This window comes from Sorex araneus, chromosome 2, assembly GCF_027595985.1.
Source record: "Sorex araneus isolate mSorAra2 chromosome 2, mSorAra2.pri, whole genome shotgun sequence".
In the NCBI taxonomy this organism is placed as follows: domain Eukaryota; kingdom Metazoa; phylum Chordata; class Mammalia; order Eulipotyphla; family Soricidae; genus Sorex; species Sorex araneus.
In genome coordinates this window covers 255,933,018-255,940,737 of record NC_073303.1, presented here as the reverse complement: position 1 = coordinate 255,940,737, position 7,720 = coordinate 255,933,018, and positions in this window count along the sequence as shown.

Here is a 7,720-nt window from a genome sequence, read left to right as displayed (position 1 = left end):
GCCTTTCTTCACTTCCTTTCTCTATGCCAGAGAAACCTGCATTCTCTCTCAAACATATACTTCTCCCTTTCTCTCCCCTCACATCTCTCCAAATAAGTTTCAGCAATAACTTTCTTGCTTCACACACGCACAAAAGTGGAGTGTTTAAAATGAACATGTTATGGATTCATACAAGTGTGAAGAGTTCCTTATTCTAATTGTCTTATTCATGAAAATGAACCGCAGCATTAACTAAGCTACATAAAATGAAAGCATTGTGTGGTAGACAATCCTAAATCCATATAATGAGCTTATCTCCTTAGATCAGAGGTGTGAATAAGCAAGACATTTGTTCTTTTGTAGTCTAGCATATTCCATATGAACTCAGTTTTAAATGTATGTTTATCCAGTGCAAAATTTAGTTGAATTCCTTATATTTTGGTATCTTGAGACCAAATGCACAACAAAACTATCTCTGGACTTAAAAATGATTGTTGAGGCTTCTATCTATTGGCTATATCATCTTTTGTTAACCCAGTTATATTTGTTTTTAATGTTTAATTTTAGTTTGAGAGAAAATGCAGAGATTATGGCAGCTTCCTCTCATGAGGGTAACCGAAGTCCTATCACTGGCTTTGCATATGGTCCCCCAACTACTACATAGAATAACCCCTGAGCACCAGGAGTGACCCCTAAGCACCACAGGGTGTGCTCCCCAAATTCAATTCTTTAATTAAAATTTTTACTTAAACTTATTCTGAATAGTCAATGATAAGTAGGTAAATCAATAAAACCTCTCTTACTTAATATCTGTTACCTTATTTGCTATTTGTTGCAGATAACACAATAGTAACTAAAACAATAATAAATATCTCATTGACTATTTGTTACAGATAACACAGTTATCTCCAGGATAGTCTGAAAAATATGTCCTACAATGAGCAGACTCCTGATTACTCACAAATACAAATGTCGAGTCAGAATAAAAGTGTCCCAACAAATTAATTTGGACGTTGTGTATGTGTACTTTTTTTCTTAATTTTTAAATAACTAGGTAATTTGTTGCCTGGAAGACATAATACTGCAATAATTTTTTGTCTATTGTGATTCACAGAATAAAAAAAAAAACAAGATCTGAGCAATCAGCACCCCACACATAGAATATTTACATATTCTGTCATGTCTGGTTACTTAAGTAGAAAAATAAAGGCAACTATATAAAACTACAAAATTGCTCATACTTAGAAAATTTTCAAAGTAAATAGAAGTTAATAATTAATATTAACTGAAAAAATAATATTTTTCATGACTTAGAAATGATTAACATGATATATAACCTTCCTTTACTTATTAGCTAGAATTTTGATCGATATATTACCAAAATCTACACAAATTACCAATGAATGCACCTTGATGCTGCACTGTAAATTTGGGAGGATATTGAATTTTAAAAAATTAGAGTTCCTTTGAAGCAATTTTAGTCATATTAAAATTACCTTTTTGGATTTTTTTTGTTAGGAATATATTAAACTATTACAGTTGGTTACAACACTAAGTTTCCAGTGTATAGTTTCAGGGCTAATTAGCATATTTGTAAATATATAGAAAACTATCATCACAATATCCCTATTTGACACTGACCACTATCAAATTAGCCTCCTTCTGGTGACCACCATATCTTCTCAAAGCTTAAAAATAATTTTTTCTTGTTTTTACTCTTCTGCTTTATTTATTGGTTGGAGTGATAGCACAGCAGATAGGGCGTTTGTGTTCCACTCCACCGACCCGGGTTTGAGTCCTCCGCCCCTCTCGGAGAGACCAGCAAGCTACCAAGAGTATCCCACCCGCACGGCAGAGCCTGGCAAGCTCCCCATGGTGTATTCGATATGCCAAAAACAGTAACAATAAGTCTCACAATGGAGACGTTACTGGTGCCTGCTCGAGCAAATCGATGAACAACCGGAGTACAGTGCTACACTTCTACAGTGCTTTATTTATAGTTCACTTGAGTGAAGCCATTCTATCTCTGCTTTCTGACTTATTTCATTGAACATGATTCCTCCAAATTCCATCCAGGCTCTCCCTTTGAAATCAAGGTTTCACTGTCTTAGCTGCTCAATAGCTTTTCATTTATACATAGAGCACAATTTCTAGGCAGTCACTATCAATGAACATTTAGGTTGTTCCTATGTCTTGGAGTTTGTGATTCGTGTTTGTGATTCATGGTTGCATATTCTTTTTAGATATGTACTAGGAGTCTGATTGCTAAATCTCATGAAGGTTCTACTTTTTCTTCTTAAAATGTGTATATCTCCACATAGTTTTTCATGAATGATTTTAAATAAATAGAGTCTAATATTAGCTAACTTAAAGAAACTATTACAATGAAATAATTACTGTCATTTGAAACCTAGAAATAGATCTTTTTATAATGAAAGGGAAAACTCTGTGAATATATGCCAATGGACATGAACTTAGGCTCTCTGAAGGTGACTCTGCCTTTGGAGGTGAAAGGTCAAAGACCTGAAACATGACACTTCAACTTTGGAAAAATCAAAACATGAAAGGATTCTATTTTAGTGGTTAAAGAACTATGAGGGGCTGGAGTGATAGCACAGCCAGTAGGGCATTTGCCTTGCATGTGGCCGACCCAGGTTCAATTCCCAGCATCCCATATGGTCCCCTGAGCATTACCAGGAGTGATTCCTGAGTGCAGAGCCAGGAATAACCCCTGTGCATCGCTGGGTGTGACCCAAAAAGAAAAATAAAAGAGCTATGAGCCTGAATAAAATCTTGTTTCACGTGTAAGATGAAGATACTCCTAATAAGGTTGCAGACATACCTTCAATTTCATGGAGCCATATTGATTTTTTCCTAATAGCAAAAATGTCACCTCTTCTGTCTTCAAAAGGAGAGAACTATTTATTTACTTAGTAAAGCTTGCTAGGTGTGAAAATAACCTATTGGTTTGTTGCAGCAATGGAACCTACACGTTAGCACAAAGAGATATAAACATGGCCTTTCCAAGAAGAATCGGGAAGGTATCACAACATATGAGTGGCATGTGTGAGACCTAAAGGGGACCATCTCTTGGTGTCACCCCTGTTCCAAGAGAGACAGAGTCAGAAAGATGGAACTGCGTTATTTAGTGAAGATGAAGAAACCAAGAGCCTCCCTTTGCACTGCCTGTCATTTTTTGCTAAAATGAAGTTTGCTGTCTCACAGTGCATCACTCCTAAAACTTATATATGGGACTAGAGTTGATTCTTAGTATAAATGGTGGCAGGACAGAATAATGGGCCTCAAAACGCTCATGGAAACTCCAACTCAAGAGCTAAAAGAACCCATTAAGTATTACTATACATGGCCTCAGTAAGTACAGCGGGTAATGTGCTTGCCTTGCGTGTGTCTGAGTCAGGCTTGGCCCTCTGTACTGCCTATGACCCCACCCCTTTGTTCTTTGCCTTCTATTAGCCATACCTGAGCACAGAGCCAGGAGTTAGCCCTGTGCACTGCTAAGTTTACTCCCCATGCCCCCTCCCTGAAAATGGAAAAAAGCCACCGATCAGAAAGATAGTATGCATTTAACATGGAAAGTCCCCTACAGAGAAGCAGCCCCAAAGATACATGTGGGGTTTAGAGACAGTGGAAAATACGAGAATGAAACTCAACAGCAGTCTTAACCAAAACATTCCTGGGAATGGCCGGGTTTCACGGCCTGTGCACTCAGGTGGAGTGGAGAGCCGCTGGATTCCAGAAATAAACATTCAAAGGTTTAGCGAGGACAGTGTGGCAAACTATTTGCATCCAGGGTGACAAATGGATTTTGTTGTTGTTAAGAACGTTGCTGAAGACAGAGAACTACAAGTTAATTGGAAGAAACCTGAGCATATGGGTAGTAGGAGCAATGAAAAGGGACACCTTCACGTGTGTTGCTTGATTTGAGAGACAGCTGTGACCCTGGACTCCTCTTGGAGATCCAAACACAGCGGCCCTTTCCTGTTCCACCAAACTGAAATGGCAACTTGGTTCCTGGGCATCCGTGCAAATCACATGACGTGATGCATCTTGCCATAGACCAGGATGCTTGGCATATTTCAAGAAGGGCTATTGATAATTTAGATATTAAAAAGTCAAAGTAGAGTGCTGGAGTGATAGCACAGTGGGTTGGGCGTTTGCCTTGCACATGCCTGACCTGGGTTTGATTCCCAGCATCCCATGTGGTCCCCAAGCACCGCCAGGAGTATTTCTTGAGTGTATGAGCCAGGAGTAAACCCTGTGTATTGCCGGGTGTGACCCAAAAAGAAAACAAAAAGTCAAAGTAGAGAGAGGGTAAAGATGATGTTTCGTGGGCCCATCGTCTGAAGCTGTGTCCGGTCTCCCAATTAATTCCTTACTCACTGCTTACAGGCTATACTGCTATTTTGGTATCAAAGACACCTGCCTAGCTGATCCAGTGAGAGCTTACGTGAGTTTATCAATTTTGTCAATTTTATTTCTACGACTGAAAATCCCTTATTTTTTTTCTATTTGCCCTTTCATCTTGATCTTTGTTTCAAGATCCACACACACAAAACAGCATCATCATTATGAACCTAGCATAAATGCCCTCAGCTTGAACATCTCTGGGACTGTGATAGAAAGGCTTCCTCTGTGTGAGTCTGGGTGAGTCACCAATGTAGACATACCTTCTGGGATGACAGCGGCGGGAAGGAGGCAACCCATCCTCCATCTGTCTTCTGTCTCTGCTGTTTCCTCTGCCCTGTGTCCCTGCACACACACACACACACACACACAAACACACACTCACACACACACACACATCTGATGCATCACAGGAGGCGTGAGTCTCCAGGATTCAAGACTTTCTAGGCCACTGCCATCTGTCTCCTAGACATGCAGGTGCATTTGCATTTTCTGGCCACTTTGATTCTCTCTTGCCCGCCCTCATTTCACTATTCTCCTTCCACTATCCAATGGTGTCTCCCATTGTCTCTGGTCATAGCTGAAAATCTTCCTGCTAATTCTTTTAACCATCAAGTGAAACACAGTTATTTCTCTCTGTGTATCCTGATCAAAGGACTATGGGTTTTGACTTTTCCCCGATTTCACTGTGCAAAACAGGAGTAGGTTAAGGCCCACAGTTTCTTTGAGAGAAACTCAATATGGTCCCTTGAGTTTCTGCAGTAAAGCAGGTTTAAAAGTCCAGAAATATCCTTTCAATAAAATGCATGATTGTTCTTTATAGTGAGTTCAAGCAAATTAGAGGGAAAGTCATTCTAGTTAATAATTTGGAGTAGGATGTGCGGTACACGCACGAAGCATAAATAACTTCAACTCCTACTTCACTATATATAGAAAAATCAAGTTGAAGGGTGTTGCGAACCTAATCAAAAAACATATTGGAGTTTATCTTGTAGATTTTAAGATTGGCAAAGTTAACTTAGGAAAAATACAAAAAGCACTATCAAAGAAATCTATGTAAAATAGAGTTTTTTCTATCACCTTTCAAACCACAGGTTTATAAATAATAAATAAAAAGTAAAGCCAAGACTGCTAAAATAATAACAGGCATAAATATTGCTGTTAAAGTAGTAAATATTTATTGTTAGTAAAGTAATAAATATTATTGCTAAAATAACTTCACAGGTTACATACAGACCATCTAATAATATTCATAATTGAGTAAGGCAACACCAATAAAATGAAACACAAAATATTTTTGCTTTTATTTGTTTAGTTTTGGTTATACCCAGTGGTGTGTTATTACTGGTGATCTCTGGTAGAACTCTGGAGACCATAACAAATAGTGGGAATAAAAATTGGGTTGGCCTAATGCAAAGCAAATACTATGCCTCCTGTACAATCACTACAGCCTGGGTAAAAATGTTTATAAAGCGTAGTGACACATATATGAAAAGATTCTCAAAAGGCTTATATGTTTGTGAATGTAACTCTTGACAAACTTGAAATTAATGACAACCCCTATCACTAAATAATAGATGAAACAATGGATAAATGATTCAATACACATAAAAAATGCATAAAATTATAAGAACAGGGGCTGGAGTGATAGTACAGCGGGTAGGGTGTTTGACTTGCATGTGGCCAATCCGGGTTCGATTCCCAGCATCCCATAGGGTCCCCCGAGCACCGCCAGGAGTAACTCCTGAGTACATGAGACAGGAGTAACCCCTGTGCATTGCTGGGTGTGGCCCAAAAAGAAAAAAAATTATAAGAACTCTGAATGCCAACTTGTGTGTGCAGGTGGAGTGAATACCTAGTTAGCTAAAGCTGACATTTAAAAATAACATTTTCGTGTTGTATTTTATTGATCTTTAATATTAATGTACAAAATAATGCACGTCTTTTTAAGGTCATGGATTGTGTGGCTTAAGTAACAAAACTGTTTCCCCACAGTTCTGGAGGTCGGGAGTCTAAGTTTAAGTGGCTGGTATGTTTGCTTTTTCTTGAGCTCTCTCTCTCTCTCTTTGTTGAACTTTTGTTGTGTGGGGTCACAATGAGTGATGCTTAGAGGTTACTCATGACCCTGTGCTTGAGGGTGACTCCCGGTGATGCTCTGGGATCGTGCAGTGCTGGGCATAGATTCTAGGTTCCTCTTCTTCTCGATAACAGCTGCTGCTCGTGGGACCCCCACACAGCCTGTTCACACTGCACACCTCCTGCTGTCTCTTCCTCGAGCTGCAGACAGCAGAAAAGTCATTGCAGATGATGCTTAGGACCAGATTGGCTAGATCCCTGTGCTTCCTCTCCATGGGCATTGGGGTCTAAAGCTTTAACATATAGATTTGGAAGGACCCAATCATCAACTACACATACTTGAGAGTCCATTTTCTGATCTACAAATATCTGTGAAAGTAAGCCATCTGCACAATATTGGCCCGGCATTTTATGTGTGCAGTACAGAATCTGAATGTCGCACTGTCGTCCCGTTGTTCATCAATTTTCTTGAGCGGGCACCAGTAACGTGTGTCTGTTGTGAGACTTGTTGTTACTGTTTTTGGCATATCGAATACACCACGGGTAGTTTGCCAGGCTCTGCCTTGCGGGCAAGATACTCTCGGTAGCTTGTCAGGCTCTTTGAGAAGGATGAAGGAATTGAACCTGGCAAGGCAAACCCCCTACATGCTGGCTATCGCCCCAGAGTCTGAATATATATATATATATATATATATTTATCAGTCTGAATATATATATTATCTGAATATATATTGAAGAGAGCTTATCTAATTATTTGCAACTGAATTACATTTATGTTTGGTCATAGTTGGTAAAATAATTAGACATTTGTCCTGGTATGCTTATGTGTATATAGGTAATCATTTACACCTATCTCTATATCTGTCTATCTATATGTTTATATATAGTAAACAATACTTTTTTTGGATTTGATGTTTCCATATAAAATTCCCTTTTAGTCCATAACCGTCAGTGCCCTTCCAGAGAATGAACACCGTGAACTTTGTTTGAGTCTGCCCTTATGTCTGAAAAGATACTATATTATTTTGGGGGATAAGGTTGTGATTTATTTGCTCATTTGTTTTAGTTTTGGTGGAGGGTCATACTTGGCAGTACTCGGCTTACTCCTGGCACTGTGCTCACCTCTGGTGGTGCTCAAGGGACCATATATGGTATTAGGGATGGAATGAGATTTTGCCACATGAAAGACCTGTAAACTGTCTTTGGAATAACTTTGAGAATAAAATTATTCAAACAATAT